Source organism: Pteropus medius, unplaced genomic scaffold, assembly GCF_902729225.1.
Source record: "Pteropus medius unplaced genomic scaffold, Ma_sr-lr_union100, whole genome shotgun sequence".
NCBI lineage: Eukaryota > Metazoa > Chordata > Mammalia > Chiroptera > Pteropodidae > Pteropus > Pteropus medius.
Window position 1 is genome coordinate 14,655,030 of NW_024352785.1, and position 23,580 is coordinate 14,678,609.

General features: G+C 33.0%; 1 long non-coding RNA gene across 6 annotated transcripts in view; it reads right to left on the minus strand.

Moving 5' to 3' along the window:
* Positions 1-23,580, minus strand: part of LOC120590872 (uncharacterized) — a 103,980-nt gene that overhangs the window by 56,832 nt on the left and 23,568 nt on the right. For 2 of the 6 annotated variants that reach the window (XR_005649793.1, XR_005649791.1), the window contains 2 exons: positions 18,341-18,521; positions 8,085-11,669 (listed from right to left, as the gene is read on the minus strand). This is a non-coding gene — a long non-coding RNA (uncharacterized LOC120590872). The other 4 variants (XR_005649792.1, XR_005649796.1, XR_005649794.1 and 1 more) reach the window with 4 other exon arrangements.

Consider the following 23,580-nt stretch of genomic DNA (forward strand, 5'->3'; position numbering starts at 1 on the left):
CGAGTGAATCTTTACACAACTCTGAACATTAGGTAAAATCAGTCTGCTGAATTATTAGCAGGGAATTCATCCAAAAAAGTTCTCAAGTGTCACAGACTAAGACTCCCCTAGAGAGCTGGTTACAGGGATAGTTTTCTGAGTTTTATCCTGAGAGATTTTGATTCAGTAGATGTGGAGTTGGATCCAAGAATTTGTTTTTAATAAGTCCTCAAGTTTCTGGTGGTTTGGAGGGCATAGTTTGAGAAGCACATGTAAAAGGTCAGAACAAACACTTAGGCAACTTATGATATCAGTCTATTAACCAATGATGTCACCCCAACAAATTTAATAAAGAAATCTATTTATATTGTTCACACAATTGCTTAGATTGAGTTGTTGAAGTATTTTAAAATAGGAAAAAAGTTTTGTGTAAATCATGATAACCTATCCAATGTTTATTCTTACATAGATTCGTTTGTCAGAGCCTTCATGCTTGCCTTCTTTTTTCTCTTTCCTCTAATGTATGTGCATGTGCACATACACACATATACAAGTTATTTATTTTCATTTAAAATTTAGTAAAATCATAAATCTCAAGGTTCAAAATTATTTATATGAAGCTTTGTGGTATAAGAGGAGCAGCTGGCTTTGTATTTGAGCAGCTGACTTCCCCTATTAATCTCAGCTGAAGTGACCTAGAAAATCTAAAATATAAAAATATGCATTGGAAATTAGGAAGGAATACTCGTCAAGTCTGAAAACTTCAACGAGCCATTATTAGGTAGTGGGATGATGAAAACAAAGGATTTTATCTAAAAGCATGACAATTTAAATGAATTGAGTAAATTCATGGAAATAGAACTTACAAAAATTGACTTAAGAAAAATATTAAAAATTTAATGTCTTATATCAAATAATTGAATGTATAACTAAATACTTTTCAACAAAGAAAATTCCAGGCACTAAAAGCATTACCAATTAATTCGAAAAAAATAGTTAAGAAGAAATTAGGTATATCTTACACAATCAATTTCAGAAAAGAACATAAAACCACTTGGATTTACAACACTAGCATGACTTTGATAGCAATCACTGAAATTCACAGCAAGAAAAAAAGTTACAGGCAAATCATTCCCAAGAACATAGATACAAACATCTTAAACAGTGTTTTAGCAAACTGAATCCCACAAGATATAAAATGAGAGAGAGAGAAAAAAGTAACAATGTTGCATTTATTTCAGGAATGCAAGGTCATTTTAACATTTCAAAATTAATATATTTCATAATATCAATATTCTAAGGGGGAAATTTACATGGTCATCCTAACTTAATACCCATGTGTAACAAAAATTAATTAAATTAAGAAGGGAAAGACCATTGTTAATATGGTAAGGATAATCTTTTTTAAAAATCAACATTGTACTAAAAGGAGAACTGTTAAAAATTTCCCTGTGTAAAATTGGGAATGAGTGTGATTATAGCTCTTCTAGATTATAGTGAAGGTCCAAACCAATGAGATAAGAAATATAAATGATTGGAAAAGGAGTAAACAAATCTGTAGTTATTCAGATTGATCCAATAGATGATTGTGCACATAGAAAATCTAAAAGAACTCACAGAATGACTATTAGAAGTAATATGTAAATTTATTATGGCTGTGGATTAAAAGGTCAGTGTTCAAAAAATTACATTTCTGAACAGCAACGATTGAAATTAAAAAAAATTAAAATGTTATTTTTACAATAGTATTAAAAATAATAAATATCTAGGAATAAATCCAATAAAAAAGGGGATAGATCTCTATAAAACATCAATGAAATTAAAGACCTAAATAAATAGAGTAACATATCATACATGTGAATTTGGATTTAATATTGTAAAGATTTTTATTTCTCTCATTGTGGTATAGATTAAATCCTGTCTCCATAAAAGTCCCAATAAAATAATTGTGGAAATTAACAAGAGTATTTTAAATTCTATATGAATATGCAAGGAACCAAGAGCAGCTCTCCAGGATTTCTCAACCAGAATTCTATGAAAGGATTAAAATCTAATGCCCTAAAACTTCCATTTCAGGAGTTAAGGTCTCTCCTATGCAAGAATGTTACCATACATGAAAGAATGGAGAAAATTATCACTCAAATCATTTTTTATGTTATCTGTTCAGATGAAAAACGGTTGAGAAAAGCTTGTGGAAAATTTTGAACAGAAGAATGGATATCACAAAATAAGATTAGCTCTGAAACCACAGGAATTGTGTCAGGTGGGTATTGTAGCAAGAGATAAACAGACTAATGGAATAGAAGAGAATGTTCTGAAATAAGCCTGCACATTTATTGAACTTAATGTATGACGAAGATGCCATTGCAGAATAATAGGAAAAATTATCTTTGAATAAATGTTGTCAGGTTCATTAGATGTCTATCTATGTCTACCTCTATATCTATCTAGAGTTAGATGATGATAGATGATAGATAGACAAATTTTATCCCTACTTTTTTTCTGTTCACCAAAACCAATTCCACATGGAAGTGTAGATCTAAAAGTAAAAGATAAAATAATAATATTTCTAGTAAGAAACGTTAAGAGAATACCTTCATTAACTTAGGATAAAGAGTTTTTAACAGAACTCAGAAATGAATGAATGAAAAATTTAATGAGTTAATAAGCAATATTAAAATTAGGAATATATGTTCATCAAAAAATACCATTAAAAGTGTGAAAATATAAACCATTAGGTGGAGAAGATATTTGCAATACATACAACTGCAAAAGAATTCTGTAACATATGCAGAGATGTGTATCCCCTTCTAGAAAGGACTCACCCAGGTACTAAACGTATGATTAGCTGACTGCTCCAGCTATTAACACTTTCAGAGTCTCCTTCAGCTTTTGAACCAAAGTCATGCTATTTTCAGAGTGATACTGATCAAGAAGTAGCCCAGGTCACAGTCTACTTAGTGAGGCCCTTAACTAATGATTTTTCAAGGTGTTACTCCTAATGAACCTTTTGCATTTTTAACTCTTTCTCAGTGTCTGCTTCCTAGAACACAAACTGTGACAAATTCATGTACAAATTACACAAGGAACTTATAAAAATCAATGATAAAAGGATAACTTATTTTTTAATGAAAAAAAAACATGAATAGGCACTTCACAAAATATAATATCCAATAAAAGAAGCTCAGCCTCATTACTCCTCAGGCGAATGCAAGTTAAAACCACAATGATTAACCATTATAATACCGAAATGGCTAAAATTCAAAACACTGAAATACCAAGTGTCAGTGACAATCACTTTGGAAAATTCTTTGGCAATATAGACTGAAACAGAACATACACACATATTATGACTTGGCAATTCCACACTTAGGTATATACCCAAAAGATGTGTGTGTGTGTGTGTGTGTACTTGTGTATTGAATGTGTGTTTGTGTGTGTGTGTGTATCAAAGACATATAAGACTATATATACAAAAATGTTCTTAGCAAGAATAAGCCTGGAAATGACTCACAAAAAATCAAGATTTGAATGGATAATTTGCAGTTCATTTATTTAATGGAATACCTAAAAGCAATGAAAATAAACAAATTACTTCTACGTACAATAACATGAATAAATTTCACAATGTTAAGTAAAAGAAGCCAGACAGAAAATTGTCATACTATGTGACCTAATTTATATAAAATTTAAAATCAAGAAAAACTAATCAATGTGTTATCAGCTGAAACAGTAATTACCTTTAGGGAAATGTGTGCATGAGGATGAGACATTCTAGGGTGCTGATTTTCTTTTGCCTAATCTGGGTCGTAGTTAAATGGGTATGTTTGCTTTGTAAATATTCTTTGAAGTGTACACTAATGATTTGTATACCTTTCTGAATACATTATATATTTCAATTAACAAGTTTATTTAAAAAAATCACAATACATTTTAAATTATTTAAAAATTTTTAAATCTTATTTAGACTTAGATCCAACTAATTAGCCCCTTATTGTATTAATTTTGCAGCCAATATGAATGAGCATAATTACTCCACATTATTGTGACTATGAAGTAATTATATTCGTAAGTATTGACCATGGAAATTGGTTTAATTGCTTTAAAGTCACATCACACACCGGGGAGGCTATTTAATACAGTTGTGTAAGGAAGTGCTCAAAGAAACTCACAGTGATGGAGATATGTCAAAGGACACAGAAGTAAACTGAAAGAGTTCCAATGGACAAAGTCAAAGTACTTTGAAGAATAAAATAAAGTAGTATTGCAATATAACCAGAAGTATAAAATAAATACCCTTGAATCCATACTGATAAAAATACATGATTTTTAAAAATAAATAAATGGGAGAGGATAACAAATATTTATATGAAAAAAATCCAAATAATCTATGTAGATACTCTGCCCTCAAGGAGATGGATCACCAATCCCCCCACTCCTTAAGTGTGGACAATACATAGTGATTTGCTTTCATAGCATACTCCAAAGAATATGTATGAAAAAGGGTGGTGGGAAAGTAACTTTACAATAAAGATATCTGAAAAGCACTACCTCAGTCCGGTGTTCAAGGATAACATCAACAGTGATAAATCATGTTGATAACATGTACTCTTGATATGATTTGACGAGAATAGCATTTTACCTTTGTGGTTTTCCTACCAAAAATCCATAACCCCCAGTCTAATGAGAAAACATCAAACATCTCATTTGGGGGACATTCTATAAAATAACCTGGTCAGTAATCCTCAAAACTGTCAAGGTCATCAAAACCAAGAAAAGTCTAAGGAACTGCCATAGTCAAGAAGAGCCTAAGGATTCATGATGACTTAATGTAATATGGTATTCTGGATGGTATTCTGAATCAGCAAAAGGACATTAGATAAAAATTAAGAATCTGAATAAAATATGGACTTTACTTAATAATAATGTATCAATATTGGTACATGTATTGTGACAAATATACCATATTAAAGTAAAATGCTAATAATAGGGGATACTGGGTATAGAGTCTATGGAAACTCTCTGTACTGTATTTATAATTTTTCTCTAAATAAAAAACTATTCTAAAATAAACTATTTAAAAAGTAAATGGCATACAATGCAATATATGTATGTCTTACTGTTGAATTGTACAGCTGAAACTTACTGGATTTCATTAACCAATGTCACCATAATAAAAATAAGTAAAAATAAAAACAAAAACAAAAACAAAAAAAAAGAGAAAAAATAAAAAGCGCAAATGTGATTAGAAAAACTAGTTTGACTATATACAAATAGTTTTAAAGCAAAAGACATGGCAACGTACACATGAAAGTAAATATTTTTTTTCATTTCTCCATTGGTTTTAACCAATTCTCAGTACTTCCAAATATCGCCTATTCCTTCATGGTCATCCTCCTCAATACTCACCCATAATTATTTTGTTTTCTTTTAAAGCAGGAGTCCCCAACCCCTGGGCTACGAACTGGTACTAGGAACTGGTCTGCATAACAGGAGGTGAGAGGCAGGTGAGACAGCGAAGCTTCATCTGTATTTGCAGCTGCTCCCTGCATCAGAGCTAGTAGCATCAGCACGTCAGCTCCACCTCAGATCATCAGGCAGTAGATTCTCAGAGGAGCACGGGTCCCTGGGACCAAATAGGTTGAGGACCGCTGTTTTAAAGGAGTTGATCGGCATTAGTAGCAGGAAAAAAAACCTTATAATTATAAAAAATAAAAAAGATCTGGATTTCTGTGCCATCTTTGACACTAGCAAAAAATGTGACCTCAAGCAACTTATTAGTAGGCCCCTATCTCTTCATATTTCTCATCGGTAAAAAAAGTTATCTAAACTATATCACATATAGCAAAGCTGTAAAGATTTTAACACAGCTTGTAATCTTGTCTTACAGTTTTTAAACTAGAGGTTTCATAAATATTGGATAATAAATACTTTTAATGAGAAGCTTGTCTTCATTACTACTGTGCTGTACATTTTAATGTTATACAATATTAAATTAAAAGATGTTTTTCCTTCTATCTAGATAGGAATAACCTGACATCAATAACTGTGGGTGCCAGGCTGACTAGGAAAGGAATGGACATCAGAAGACAGCTGATGAAGTATGAGATAATGGACAACTTGATACTGAATCTGAGAGTTAACATACCAGATATAGGTTTGGCTGAATTTGAGAAAATAAAAATAATTCTGGCTTAAACAAAATAATTTTTTTTTTCCTTTCATGTAAAATAAATCTAGAAATAGTTAGTCCGGGGCTGGTAAAGCACTCAGAGAGGCGGGGAACCAGTTTCCTTTTATCTTGTTCTTCAATCATCTTCAGCTCGTGCTTTCCTTCTCCAGGTTCAAAAATGGCTGCTGAAGCTCCAGGCATCACATTTGCTGTCAGCTCAAGAAAAAGAAAGAAACAGGGCAATGTCTTCTCTCAACTCCCTCTAAGAACAGTTTTGCACAAACTTTTACTTATATCTTCTTGACAAGAACTTAGTCATTTGGCTAAGATCAGCTATAAGAGAAGCTGGAAAATACATTATTTTTTCTAGATTCACGCTTACTACAAATCCTGGGTTCTCTCCTTCAGGTGAAGAGAGAAAGCATGTCAGAGATAGGTAACTAGCATCTTCTGTCAGGATTGTTAGTATTAAACATTTTAGATATAGGGCAGTTCTGGATGATGATAATGTCTAGGAATATTAGTTTGCTATAGTGTAGAGATAGAAGATATTGATGTTGAGGAGCTTGGAAATACTTGAGGTGAGGAAGTTGGACGGACACTGAAATCACTCAGGATAATAGTAGGATTTGCAAAGAGTAGATGCTGAACCCAATCCAAAACCCACACTAAAACTTGGGAGAAACCTGAAAGTCAATTAATAACTATATAACCAGAGAGAAGAATCATGGTATAGAGCTAGCAGACTTTTAACATCATCCTTCCAGGCCAGGAGAAATAGAAGTTTAAGTGTGAATAAAGAGCTTTGAGCAATACTGATAGTGAAAAAAAGCATGGTCCCACAGATTTGGGGTTTAATAACAATTCTTGTCATTCACTAGTTTTGTGATTATTGCAAAGGTACAAAACCATCTTGTTTCCTCATTTATGAATTGGGAATAATTCCTACTTCAAAAGTGTATGGTAAATATTAAATGAAAAACATTAAAATATTGCTGAACTCATAGTATATTCTTCAAAAAAATTACACACATGCCCCCCTCCCCATCCTACGGTCTTCAATCCTGTAATGGGAGTAGTTTCTTGTTTTCTTTTGTTTTGTTTTGTTTTTCTAGAAAAATTTAGGATAGAGAATAAGAATACAATGGATTAAAAATGCATTAAATAATCTTCAATTACGATGGTTCATATTAGACATAATTTATAACTGTTGTGACCCTTTGTTAAGTCATAAATTCAGACCCTTATTTTTCTTAGAACCTGCTATTAGACATTAGGAGAGAGAGGAAGCTGTGAGTGTCAATGCATATATGAAGAATAAGCAAATATCTTCCCAGGGTACTACTTTGCTAAAAGCCTGCCATATGTCCACAATGCACTGAAGCATTAACAGCACATCTCATTTTGTGTCCTTACTTGACAAGCACAACTTAAAGCAACAATGAGCTTGCACGACATGTGCTCGTCTAATTCCCATTACTGTTAATTATATGGACACAGCAAGAAGACCACATCTCTTCAGAATAAGGCTTACTTTTCAAGACAGAGATTATAAAAGTCAGCTAACTTTCAAAGTAGTGAAGGATTTCTTTCATTTGTTAGTACTTTATACACCTGCAGATATTTTATTTTATAATCTTAACTGTTACTCAGCTGTGGCCACATACCCTATGTGAGCTTTTTAAAAATAACGTCATTTTTAATCTATTGCCTGGCAAAACCTAGCAGCAATTTGTCTTCATAAAGAACCCTTGCCATGCCATTTTCTGAATTGCAGAGTAGAAAAATTGTCTCAAGGCTAAGATGCACCAGTGAAAGGAATGAAATACCAGTGAAAGCAAAAATATGTAAAAGATAAAAACCTTTTATATATTTTTATTTGAATTCCACTATGCCATTTTTAAAAGGACATAAGAACATTTTAAACCAGTTTTCCAGTTTTCCAGATGATTTTCTATTTTGATCTTTTTGAATATACAAGAGAGTATTTATGAAATGCTTTGGCCATAACAACACAATACATGATATTATAGGACACAGTATAAGCACATTTCTTTGTGCATTTTCCCTCAGGATATTTATGATGCAAATGAAAGTTAAAATCTAACAATTTTTTAGTCTTTCACCCTAGATTACATATTTTTAAAGTTTTTAACTTCAGAACATCACAGAGAAAGTATATTTTGATAAAAGAATATATTGCCAAAGCTGTAGACCTTCACATCCTTGCTGTGCTAAACCAAATTGAGCACATTTTTTTCATCAAGAGCTGCCTATATTTTAGAGAAACCCACTTTGTTATGGAATATCTAGTAGTAAAATAAAAAAAAAACCTTCATACCACAACATAGAGAGCAAAAAAAGCCAAAACCCAATGTTTGGAGATACATAATGTTTATACTTACTTTCTTCATCCCTAGTTGACTGAATATACCAGTTTATTTTTATCCAAGTCCCAATTCAACTCTCAGTCTCTGAAAATTACTTAATGCTACTATGCTTTTTGCCAAATGATCTTTCAGCAGATCCCCAGCCTGTGGAAATTCTTCTTGAGGTTTTATATTTTCAGTCTCTCTTTTTAAAATTTTATTGTCAGGAGTGTATGAAGCATTTTAATGAAAGGAAAACTCTCTCTGCCAAATGTTGCCTTTAAAGTAAATTTTCATAAAGGTATGTCCTCGAGTGAAGCCTGATCATTACACTCAATTCACAGAGAAGGTAAATAAGTACCACAGAAGGAAGAGGAGAGACACAGGTTCAAGTTAATGCACAGTGTGGATTGAGCGACTTTTTTTTTAACCTGGTCCTATTCTCTTTAAATCATACACAATTCCATCTTTGTCCTCTTCAAAATGGAAAACTAGCAAAGATAAAAACACAGGCTTTGTCTTATTTAGCCGGTTAAGACTTTGTACTGTCAACACATGACAGTATAGAAATCTCAATTCAAAAACAGGTTTATTCTGAGTATAAAACTGACCCCAAAACTTCATTTAATTATAGCAGTTGTACCTTTTCTTTGAAAAGTTCAAGATGCACTACTAGGTACCTCAGAGGGCACTCTGACTACTTGGCCCTCCACATCCATCCCAAGTGAGCTTCAGAAGCTGCTAAACCTAGGGTAATTTATGTGTCTAGGAAATGGACACATATGTATACTGGAAATGAGGAAATATCCACCTTTCTTCTACTTTAAACCATTCATTCTTCCCAACCCCAAAAGATCAGAATCAAATGTATTTTTTGGACCAGCTTTAGGACTAGGCCTAGAACTGTCTAGCAAAGCATGCTACCATCCAATAACTAAGAGTCAATTCACCAAGCAGCTTTCATAATTGAAGAAAAAATGTGAATGCAGACAGAGTGAACATGTTGACTCTATCCATATTGCAGGGTAAGCAGAACAAGACTTTCAAGAATAAAGAAAAAGCACTTGTGGACTAGCAAGACATACTTCTTAAACTGTGATTAGTTGTTCCTGTCTTTTTTTAAATAAATTACATCAACACTCAGAAATTGATTGGAGTTAGAAATCAAGCTTCTGGAAAGAGAATAAACAAACCACCGTGAAGATGCCTCATTAAAGGGACAGCCAAGTTACCTGGCTCCAGTCTGGCCCTTTGACTCACATTATTGACCAGCTGCCAAGACTCTCCCTGGAGGATGGCCATTAGGCTGCTGGCTAAATGGCAGGAATTATAATATAAACAGCCTTTTCTGTATATTTCTTCCGTACCTCTTTAACAACCCTAGAGTGTTAACTTATTGAGAAACAACAATAAAAATAAAAAGGAAAAAGTTTAAAAAATCAATGTGATTTCTAGACAAAGAATTTATATTGCATTCAAATAAGCACATTTACAGGAAAAAAACTAATTTTTTTCTACATTTGTATGAAATAAAATTTGTCACACAAATTTATCCATTATATCTACCTATTAGGTATTACTCTTTCCTTTAAAAATAAGCATTTACTAGCTGAAATTCATAAACCACATGTAAATGTCTAGGCAAAAATGTACTTTGTGTGTGTGTGTCTCCTAATTCTGACAGTAGCACCAATCATCCAAATTCAAAGCCTTGAAGTCATTTTGGCCAGTTCATTCATTTTGGCTAGTTCATTCATCCTTATATATAACGCTGGCCCTCCTTCCATTAGCAATGGAGTTATTCTCATTCAGACTGTTCTCAGGTCCAGTAACAGCCTTCACTGCAACTTCTCTGACTCTGATACCTCTCTGCAAAAATGCATCATGCACATTCTTGAGAGTAATCTTTCCATGTCCTGCTTCTGGTTATATCCCCTGCTCAAATGGCTTCAACAGTTCCTGAAAGCCTATAAAATAAAGTCCAAGTATGTTGGTAAGTATTCAAGGAAGGCATTCAAGTCTGTCCACAATCTGATCTGAACTCAACTTCTCCCATACTTTTTCCCATTGCTCCCCTTCAGATCATACTATGATCGAAATGATTAGGTGGCTCTTTTGTATCTGTTCTGCAAACCCCTGTTTTACTTGTCAAATCCACTGTATTCACTGCCTGAGATGCTTCTCTTCCTATAGTCAGCCTCCTCAACGAAGCCATAAATTCTTTGCCGCCTGGCCCTCTTCAGGTCTCCAGATTCCATCTCCTCAGGAAAGTCTTTGTTGAAAACCAAAATAGGTTAGCTCTTCTGTTTCTTGCTCTCCTGATATTTATATTTCTCCTTTGTGGTGCCCATAGCATGTATAATTAATTAAGTATTTGCATAATTGTCTAATTCTGTTTCTGCTACAAGACAGGAAGCACCATGAGTGTAAAACCTGGTATCCACTTATTCTCTGTATTCCCAGCCCCTAGGGTTGCAAAATCATTCCTGTTTCTTACCTATCTGCAGTTTTTCTGTTCCTGTACTAGAGTAGTTCTCAAACAAAATGTGCACTGCAGTAGCATGTCATGATGGTGTGTGTACACATCTTATCTGCAGTCTTCTTGCCTTATTCACCTCTGTCTCTATGATGGCACCTTGCACAAATCTGTGCAGCTGGTATTCAGTTAATGTTTAATCTAATGAGTGGAAAAATCATTGAATAAATGTTTTTTTTCACACTGTAAAACCTACATGTAAAAACTGACCTTTGGCAGATTGGGATTAATAGCTCTGATTTTACATAATCAGTATAAATTCTTGTCTAAGTGAGAATAAATGAAGTTTCTACCATTTCATTAAAGGGCAGGTCTTAAACCCTGAACTTCTCTAATCACTTCAAAATAAATTCATTTTTATGTTTATTGTGTTTACCCTGCAAATCGAGTTTATTTTGTATTTGTATAGTTCAAATTCCATTCAAAATCTATTAAACTGTCTCTTCCTATTTATATGTACCAGACTTCTTCACATAGGAATATATCAGTAGGCTAAAAGACCAAATTTTTTCAGCAACATGAAATATTGCTATCCTTGTGGATCTCCCCATGTCAAATTCATCCAACCAGCTTTTCTTGAGGGTCAACAATTTCCATAGTAGCTCCAGAATTTCTGTATGGAAATAGAGTAATATGGTTGAGTATAGCTAGGAAATTTGTCTTGAAGGTACAATTTCATAATAGGTGTGCTATTTTTACTTAAACTCTTTGTGCATTTGGAGCAGCTAGGATGGAATCTGATATAGATTATAGAGAACATAATCCTACACCAATAATAACTGATGGCACTACAGGTCAGGTCAAGAAAAACCTAATATTACTATAGTTAGAGATAATTTTTCATGTTGCTTTAAAAGCAAAAATTAAGCAACCATTCCCACCCCCCCCAACTTTATTGAGGAATAATTGACAGATATTATTTTATATATGTAAAGTGGACAACATGGTAATTTGTTATACATATACATTGTGGGATAATTACTAAGAATGAGAAAAATTAACACATTCATCACCTTACAGAGTCAACCTTTTTTTGAGTGTGGTAAGAATGCTTAAGATCTACTCTCAGCAACTTTCGAATATACTATACCACATTATTAACTATAGTCACCATGCTGTATTTTAGATCCTCAGAACTTATTATCCTAATAACTGGGAGTTCATACCCTTTGACCCACATCTCCCCATTTTCCCTTCTCTCCCAGCCTCTGGCAATCATCATTCTATTCTCTGTTTCTATAAAACTAACTTGTTTTTCTTCAGATTACATATATAAATTGACACTATACAGTATTTATCTTCCTCTGACTTATTCCACTTGGCATAATGCCTTCCAGGTTCATCCATGTGTCACAAACGATAAAAGGATTTCTTTTTTATGGCTTAATAATATTCCGTCACACACACACACTCAAACACAGCAGTCCCCCTTTATCTGCAAGAGATATATTCAAAGACTCTCAGTGAATGTCTAAAACCAAAGATAGTACCAAATCTTATATACTCTATGTTTTTTCCTATACATACGTACCTATGATAGACAACTGTAACAATAATGAAACATAACAATTATAAAAATATACTGTAATAAAAGTAATGTGAATATGGTCTCTCTCTCTCTCATAACTGATCTGATAACTGAGGTAGCTACTAAGTGACTAATGGGTAGGTAACGTATACAATGTGGATATGCTAGACAAAGAGACGATTCATGTCCCGGGTAAGGAAGAGTGGGATGACCAAGACTTCATCATGTTACTCAGAGTGGCACATAATTCAAAACTTATGAATTGTTTATTTCTGGAATGTTCCATTTAATATTTTCAGACTACGGCTGACTGCAGGTAGCTGAAACCACAGAAAGCAAAACCACAGATAAGGGAAACTACTGTACCATATTATCTTTTTTTCATTCATTTGTCAAAAGACATTTAGTTTCTGTCAATATTTGATTATTCACTATATTTAATGACTTATATAGTCAATGGCCTATTGTGAATGCTGCAATGAACATGGGTATGCAGATATTTTGAAAAGATACTAAATTCATTTCCTTTGGAGGCAAACATTTTTCATTCTTTTCCAATCAACGAACTTGTAAAGGGGGTAGTATACTTATTAATAAGGAACTAGGTACTCTATTACATTGGGTGAAAATGTCCTTTATACAAAGTTTGATTCAAAATAATTTTCATTAACAATGATTGTTTGAGTATCCAAGTGTGAAACAGTATCTACTACAGATAAAATCTCAGAACTATCTTCTCTTACAAATGAATGAAAGTCTACTTTATTTGGAGAAGTAGTGCTTTCCCAATCTATATTAATGTGTTATACAGTAAATCATCTTAAAAATACACATTTTTTTCTCATTCTTGGCCAATTAATAAAAACCTTTGTAAGAGAAAAAGAAAATTTAGCCAGTGCTGTTTGCATTCACTAACAACTGCTGAGCCAAACTAAGTCAGGGAAGAGCAGGAAGAGCTCAGCAAAGATATAGCACATGTCCTGATCACTGTGATTATCTTTCTGATCCTTCCATCCTTCACCTGCCTCTACAACCAGATGGTCCAAAACAGATTTTCCAAATTAGAATATGTGCGTTCTATTCAAGATCATTTTTTAATTAATATGTTTATTTTGATAAAATCTAAAAGTTTTATACATAAACACATTCTGTATACCTGCCTTATACTTGAGTGAAGCTTCATTATTTCGCACGCATTTCATTTGTCATTATCATCACAGAGAAACCAAAAAGCTCACTTTATTTGTTGAGGCTAATAATGAAAGTACAGATGTGGGGAGTTCTGGTCAAAATAGCAGAACAAGAAAATGCTGTGCTTACCTCCTCCCGCAACCACATCAAAATTACAGCTAAATTATAGAACAATCAACCTGGAGAACCAGCTGAAGATTAGTTGAACATAAGTCCTATAAGTGACAACATAAAGAAGCCACACTGAGACTTGAAGGAAGGGCAGAGACTCAAAACGAGCTGGCCTTACACCCACATGTGGTGGTTGAGAATCGGGAGGGATATCTCAGTTGCAGAGGTCACCCTGGAGAAGCGAGGGGTCACAGCCCTGGGAAGAGGAGGCCCCACAACATCTGGCTGTGAAATTCAGCAGGAATTCCATCCATCCAGGAGAGCCAGAGGCTACTGGAAACCCAAGCACCCTCTTATAGGGCCTGCACACAGACCCAAGTACTTGCAGGCACTCAGCCTGTGCTCTGGCAAAGGGACAGTGGCTCAGGAGATGCCAGAGACAAACAATGAGAAACTGAGTCATGTGGCTTCTGGAGAGGGCTGAAAGGACAGCTGCCATTGTCCCTGTGTTGAGCTCTGCTCCTACACAGCTGGCAGGCAGTCTTCATCTTTCTTGTGTTGAGCCCTCCCGCAACACGAACGGATCTGCATTAGCCTGGTGAACTCCACACGCTCCACCCTGATAATTCTTCAGACCATGCCCCACTCAATCTGCATACCACCCAAGGCACTTGGGGTGGCTTGGCTCATGCTACAGTCTTTCTTAAAAAATTCAAACTTCCAAAGGCCTGAAGCAAGTGGTGGCTGGCCTTGGTGTTCCCTTTTGCAGGGTAGCCCCAGGCTTAGCGCTGGCACCAAATCTGAATGAATCTGTGTTAACATGGTAAACACCACTCACCCCATTCTGGTGACTCCCTAAAACAGATATAAAGGAATATATTGACATTTGGTCTAAATGACGCATTAGACCAAATGGATTTAATTGATATTTTTAGAGCATTTTACTCCAAAGCAGTAGAATATACATTCTTTTCAACTGCACATGGAACATTTTCCAAGATAGACCACATGTCAGGCCACAAAGTAAGTCTCAGTAAATTCAAAAAGACTGAAATCATATCAAGCAACTTCTCTGACCACAGTGGTATGAAACTAGAAATCAATTACCAAAAAAAAAAACAACAAAAAACTGAAAAACACACAAATACATAAAGGTTAAATAACATGCTACAAAACAACGAATGGGTTAACGATGAGATCAAGGAAGAAATCAAAAAATATCGTGAGACAAATGAAAATGAAAACACAATGACCCAAACCTATGGGATACAGCCAAATCAGTCCTAAGAGGGAAATTCATAGCAATAGAGGCCTACCTCAAGAAACAAGAAAAACATCAAATAAACAATCAAATCTTACACCTGAAGGAACTAGAAAAAGAACAACAAACAAAGCCCAAAGTGAATAGAAAGAAGAAAATCATAAAGATAAGAATGGAGAGTCTAAAAAAAACAATACAAAACATCAATGAAACCAAGAGTTGGTTCTTTGAAAAGATAAACCTTAATAAACCTTAAATTAGACTCATCAAGAAAAAAAGAGATAGGACCCAAATAAATAAAATCATAAATGAAAATGGAGAAATGACAACTGACACCACAGAAATACAAAGGATTATGAGAAAATACTACAAACAATTTTATGCCAACAATATGGACAATCAGGATTAAATGGATACATTTCTAGAAATGTACAATCTTCCAAGACTGAATCAAGGAAAAATAGAAAATCTGAATAGGCTGATTACTACTAACGAAATTGAATCAGTAGTCAAAAAACTCCAACAAACAAAGGTCCTAGACCACAAGAATTAACATCTATCTTTCTCAAACTATTCCAAAAAATACAAGAGGAGGAAAGGCTTCCAAGCTCATTTTTATGAGGCCACCGTTACCCTGATTCCAAAGGCAGACAAAGATATGACAAGAAAGAAAATTGTAGGTCAATACTCCTGATGAACAAAGATGCAAAAATACTCAACAAAATATCAGTAAACCAAATTCAGCAATACATTAAAAAGATCATATGCCATAATCAAATGGGATTTATTCCTGGGATGCAAAGTTAGTTCAATATCTGCAAAGCAATTAATGTGATACTTCACATAAACAAAACGAAAAATAAGTCATATGATCATATCAATAGATGCAGAAAAAGCATTTGACAAAATCCAGCATCCATTTATGATAAAAATCCTCATTAAAATGAGAATGGAGGGAACAAACCTCATCATAATAAAGGCCATATATGATAAACACACATCATACTAATATAGTCAAAAATAAAAAGCTAAAAGACAAGGATGTTCACTTTCACTGCTTTTATTCAATGTAGTATCAGAAGTCCTAGCTACAGCAATCAGACAATCAATCAATCAATCAATCAATCAATAGGTATCCAAATTGGAAGGAAAGAAGTAAAAAGGTCATTATCTGCAAATGACATGATACTATATAGAGAGAATTCTAATGATTCTACCAAAACACTGTTAGAACTGATAAACAATTTCAGTAAAGTAGCAGTATACGAAATTAATATTCAGAAATCAGTTGCATTTTTATACACCAATAACAAACTATCAGAAAGAGAAATTAAGAAAACAATCTCATTTATAATTGCATCAAAAAAATACCTAGGAATAAATTTAACCAAGGAGTTAAAAGACCTGTATTTGGAAAATTATAAGACGCTGAAGAAAGAATTTGAAGAAAATACAAATAAATGGAAGCATATACCATGCACATGGATAGGAAGAATTAACAACCTACTGAATAGGAGAAGATATTTGCCAATGATACATCCGATAAGGGATTAATGTTCAAAATTTATAAAGAACTCATATAACAAAACTAAGAAAACTCCAAACAATCCAATTAAAAAAATAGGCAGAGGACCTCAATAGACATTCTCCACAGAGAACATACAGATGGCCAGCAGATATATGAAAAGATGCTCAATATTATTAATCATCAGAGAAATGGAAATTAAAAGCACAATGAGCTATCCGTTCATACCTTTCAGAACAGCTATCATCAATAAACCAAAAAGCAGCAAGTGTTAGTGAGGATGCAAAGAAAAGGGAACTTTTGTGCACTTTTGGTGTGACTGCAAATTGGTGCAGCCAGTATGGAAAACACTATGGAGGTTCCTCAAAAAGTTAAAAGTAGAAATACCTTATGACCCAGCAATTGTACTTCTGGGTATTTATCCAAAGAAATCCAAAACATTTACTTAAAAGCACATATGTACCCCTATGTTCACTGCAGTGCTATTTACAATAGCCAAGATATAGAAGCAACCTAGGTATCCATCGATAGATAAAGAAGTGGTACATATATACAATGGGATATTACTTAGCCATTAAAAAAGGAAATCTTACCATTTCCAACAACATGGGTGGACCTAGAGGGTATTATGCTAAGTGAAAGGTCAGAGAAAAACAAAGCATATGATTTTACTTATATGTGGAATTTAAAGAATAAAATAAATGAACAAACAAAATAGAAACAGACTCATAGATACAAACTGATGGTTCCCAGATGGGAGTGTGTTGGGGAGCTGAGTGAAAAAGGTGAAGAGATTAAGAAGTACAAATTGGCAGTTACAAAACAGTCACAAGTATGTAAAGTACAACATTGAGAATATAGTCAATAATGTAATAACTATGTGTGGTGCCAGGAGGGTACTAGATTTATCAGGAGGATCACTTTGTTAATTATGTAAATGTCTAAATACTATACTATACACCTGAAACTAAAATAAAATAATATCGAATGTCAACTGTACTTGAAAAAAAGCACAGATGTGGACTTAACATACAAATAATATTTTCATGCCAAATAAATGTTTGATTGATATCACTAAATATTCTCAAAATAATGGTTATGAAGCTGTTTCAATGAAGAAAAGTGAAGGAAATTTTGAGTTATCCTTGTGCATATGATGGTATAGGTATGTCAGACTTAAAAAAACCTGCCTTGTATCAGCTGGTTTCATATTTATATTTTGAACAATAATTCAATTTCAGCAAACGAGATCATCTGTCACAGGAAAATGATTTAAAATAGTTTTGCTTGCATGTGATTGGTAAGATTATTTTAGAGATAAAGGGAGGAGTGGGTTGTATGATGATTATGGTGATATAACTACTCTCCACCCAGCAACCAGTTGACAGCATCACTGGCAGGACACAGACATACATTATTACATGTAATTTTTCATGTTTTTTAAACCAAGATACAAAAATTTGTCACCATTTTTCTATTCTTCCCCATTCAACAACCTTATAAAAGGGGGTAGTATATTTATTAATAAGCACGAAATTATTAAATATTAAAAAATAGTGAAAATGACGAATAAAAGGGATTTTAAACTACACTGAGGAGGGGTATGACCATTCGCTTTCATTTCAAAGAAGCCACACATTTCTTAACTTTGAGAAATATTGTTCTTACCTGCCCAGCTTCTTTTGTCCTGTCATTAGTAATAGCATTCACTCTTCCCTTGAAAGACACTCCTCTGTTTCACATGCATCTAGAACTTAAATCGTGCTGCTGCTGCTGCTTTCCTTATTCAAGGTACGGGCTCATGACTCACATTAGAGCAATCAGATTCTCTCTTCCAGAGATTTGAATACTGGGTGGAGACACATAAAGGTAGAAGACAGAATTAAGGTACTTCCAACGAAAATGTCTAAGTCTTCACTACTGAAATCCCTGTAACTATGGTTGGTTTCTCTTCTTTTCTGAATCCTTGTTGCTGATCTTATCATTTTATATTATGCTTTATTCTTCCTATAAATTTCTATCCTATACTTTTCTATCTTTGTTTAAGTTATTCAAAGTCAGTTTCTATTGGTCATCATCAAGAATCCTAACTGATATACTGATCTAACAAAAGTAATCCAAACTCACAGAAACATCAAAGAAGACAAAAAAAGCATTCAAAAGTTTAGAAGATGTTGGAGAAGAGGAAAAGAAAGGAAGATTGTGAATGATCTTTTCTTCCTTTCTCTGACTGACGTTGAATTCAACTTATTAATACATTTTAAAATTAGCATGTATTTAGCTCTATAATGTATTACACATGACTAAACGTTCCTTGAAAGCAAAAACTAAATTTTACTAATGTGGTATCTTTATTATCTCACAAAATGCTTGGCCCACATACAGGTAGACAATAAATATGTTTCTAATTGATGAAAGTTTTATAGACATAACACTAGGTCTATAAACAAAGTTTTTTAAATTCATGGAGTTTATTTTCTGACTTAAAGGAGCTTGTTGTAAAGTGAAGGAAATAAAGAGAGACACAGAGAATTTTCTGGTTACTGGAGAATGATCTTTAGAAAGGTCATTATACTGTCATGAACATCCTTCACTTTACCGCAAGCTCCTTTAAGTCAGTAAATAGTTTTTCCCTTGTATCTCCAGAGTCCTAAGTACTTGGTATATAGTTTTCACTCAGTAATTGTTTGGTATAGTAAGTTAATGTATATTGAAACTAGATATATCACTCTAGAAATATCATGATATAAATTAAATGTAACTTGAATTCGAAGACACTTTTTATATTCTATTCTATTCTAGTTCACACCTAATATTCTATCCAAACTATGTATTATTTAACTTCCTCCTTAAGGCTATCAAATAAGTCATGAAGCAACATCAGTTCAATTCTCTAACAATATACGAGGTCTGTTGAGGTCTAAGGCGAGAACCACTGAATATTAACTTAATTGGTAGCACCAATTCTCTCAGGAGTACTGTCAGTATCAACATCTTTATTAAGATATTTTAAGTCCTTTTTGCTGCTGAAGCATATGATACAGAAATCACTTTAAGATGTGCTTTGTATATTGTCTATATTTGTGGTTATATTCATTTTTTCATATGTTTCTTAAAATGTATCAGAAAAATTAGTGTTTTTAGGAATTAAATATATTTTTCTCTAACATTTGTGGGCAGTTGTGAATTTGAGGAGAGGTGTGAAAGCAGCAAATCTGATTGTACATATGCAAAACGGTAAGGTCTAGAATGAGCAAGTAAGGATACAATGAGTCATCACTTTATAGCAGAATTTAATTGACCATTACAACTCAAAATGTCACTGGGTTGTCACCTAAGGAAACTCATGGCCATCAATTTGAAAATAATAAGCTCATTTTTTCCTTTTCTCAACAATATAAAAAAATGTTGTTACAAAAAATTACATTGTCACCCTTGGCTTTCACAGCTCTGATAGCTATTCTCTTGGCTCCCCACCAAGAGAGCTTGTTTACAGGATAATTAAATGCTTTAGACTCACTGCTAATGAATTTTTTTTCAATATGATATTAATAATCTTAACTAGGAATCTCTTCAATTACTTACATATCAATTTTATATATTCTTAAATCATGTCATCAGTTTTAGTTTACTTCATTTTCATTATTATTATATTATTTAAAATAATAGCTTTTTGCAGCATGCTTACTGTGTCCCTACCACTATGCTAAGACTTTATGGAAATTATTTCATTTAATCCCTACAACAGTCAAATTAAATTGGTGATGTTATTATTTTCATTTTATAGATGAGTAAACTGAGGCTTAGAGAGAACTGCTTGATCTGATGAGTGGCAGAATCTGAGCCTTTCCCAGATCTGTCTGATTCCTGAACTCACACTCTTGGCCACAAACTTATACTGCTTCAATAAAGAAAGTGACCATACCATTCGAAATCTCATTTTAATGACTGTTATTATTCATAAAATATTCATCTTATTTTATTGTAAGTTAGATTACAAACAGGAAAATGAAATTCCTGAAATGCAGAAAGGAGATAGCTTTAATGAGCAAAACTACTGTAAAAATTTTGATCTTTTCAGAGTAGTACAATTAGCAATTTACACCATAAAATCTTACACCAAAGAGCAAATTACATCATAAAATCCTGTACCAAAGATCAGAGCTAGGTATTCTATTCAACTCAGCTTATTTAAGTAGATGCTTTATTAAAACATACATGTATAATAATTACTGAACATTAATTTCTAAATTATAGACACTAATGTATTGTTTAGAGCAGAAAAAAGAATCTCATACTCAAGATATAATCGCAGTAAAATCTTTAAGTTTCAAACATTAATGTCCATTGTACAATACATCCTAAATCTTTTAAATTATACACAATATTTCCAATGGGCTTCCCTTGAGTCTCTATTACATAGGGGTTTTTTTTAGATTGCACTACATCAAAAGCATTTTTAATTACACTCCCAAGGACTTTCAAATTCTATCTAGCTACATATTTAGAACTTAGAGAATACAACCTCAGTTATTTGTACAGTATCTATACTTACCCAAATCTTCTCACATCTACAGAAATGCAAAATTAAGAACTATGAAAATCTGGCTTGCATGAAAACCCCATGAGGGTCTATTGTTTACTTAACAACAACTTAAATGGCCATTTTCCCCATTTTGAAGAGCTCTATCTCTTTTTTTTTTTTCTTATTCTTATTTCTGCTCATCAATAGTTAAATATGCCACTAGTGTTAGCAGGCAAGATTTTGCATTCAGGATTTCTACAAGATAACATACATTTTTGTGAGATCATTCCCCATTTGTCTATACCATTGTATATTAATTTATATCTTATCTAACATATAATTTTTTAAACAGAAATTTAAAGTAGTTTATCTACATTTGTCTAAAATTTCTGTACACTGAAACCTATGATTCCAACTGGTTGATTCTTTTACCAGGTTTTAGTAGCTCCACGATTGCTGGACACCAAGATTGTAGACTTGTAGGGGACTTTACTCAGAGGCTAGAGATATGTCCAAATGAATTCATTTCCCCATAATATAATAACTCATAACCTAATAGTCATTCCTAAAATGCGATTCACTTAATACTAATTACTCAATATGGTTTAGTTAGTACACAGATAAACATTTTTAATTTTAATGATAATGTGTTCATTAAATATATAAAAACATATTACTAATATATCAAAATACTATTATAAGAATAAGGCTAAAATAGTATTTTTAAGAGTTATCATAACAGAAAATATTAAGTAAATAATAGAAGGGGTGGTACATAGACAAAGCAAAACTGACGAAAATTCTATAAGAATTACCTAAGTTTGAAAAATAGTAATATAATTTCAAAATAATTTAAAGTTGACTATAGTCTCAAAAGAAGCATCAAAATTAGGCCAACCTAAATTACTATATTTAATTTATACTCATCATTGAACTTTTTTAAAAAAGAATAATTAGGTTCCATATTAGAGGATAATATCTCCAGGCATGTCTCAATGCTAATGTCTTATTCAATGTGACATTAGAAGCATTAACTTTTACAAATGAAGCCAAGAAATAAAATGTGCTGCATTTTAAATAATGTATAATATTTATAAATTTTTCTCATACTCAAATATGTGCTTTACTCTATAAGGACACTAAATACCAAGGGCCTGAAAAGATTTGCAAGTGCTTCTTACAAGGTTTTTTTGGAAATTTATTTGAGGTGGCAATACTAGGAACCATGTAAAATTAAGTAAAAGTGAAAGTGAGGTAGATTCCACTCCTGATGCTACAGAGTAATAAGAATGTGAAGAAAAGTAGGTTCCACTTAATAAGAGCAAAACACAACATGGTAGAATATCTGAAAGTCTGATTAGGTAAAGTTTAGAACTTTATCTATTCTTAGCTCCCTCAAATTGTGTCAATTCGTGGCTTTTTTATTTACTAGAGAGAAATTAAATAAAGTTAATTCTCAAAAATAAAATTCTTAAATAAAATATAAATTATTTCTTTTGTTTTTATTTTGGATATAAGTTTCCCAGTTGAGCTATTATTTTTAGAAAAAAATGCCAAATTATAAATACTATAAATATAAATTAAATATAGACCACATTAGAGTATTTTAGATACAAGTGCTTCAATGCCAGAAGTCAATAATATCATAATTCAGAAGCAAGTAACACATACATGATTCTCCACATAAAATTTATATAATTTAATGCATGTAAATGATATTTCAATAAACAAAACTGCGTGGGAAAAATTATAGGAAGAAATATATTAAAACTGGTAGGAGAATTACCGAATTAGCCAACTCGGTAATGGTGAGTGCTGAGTGAATATTATTTCATGAAAGTAATCCAAAAATAACAAATTATACTTTAAAAAGCATTGTCATAAAAATTGTGACAGTAGCTTCAGGGCAAATTAGGGAGCTGGACCACAAGTACTTTAGTTAGCTTGTAAGATTAATCAAATGTATGTCTGGTAAAACTAAAATGTACAGCTTCAATACAGCAAAGGGATTGCAAAGTCGCTGAGGCTAATAGTTAAAGATATACAACATGTACATACAACAACAGTCATCATCAGAAATCATTATCTTGATCTCCCTCTCTACTGTCCACCAGAGAAAGAGAAGGTGGGAGGGGCTGAAGACAAAAATTCTGTTTGCCTTCAATTTATAAAAGTAAGGTTTGGATTCATTCTTTAGATTCACTCATTCTTAACACTGTAAAATTTTATGGATAAATATATGTATTCCTCCTTCTCACATCATTATTTCAGTTGCCTTTTCTATTTTTTCCTTCTTCCCTTCTGACTCTCTCCCCTTCCCTGCCCGCTTCTCTCCCTCTCCCTCCTCCTCCCCCTCTTCCTCTCCTCCCTTTGTTCTCCTTTC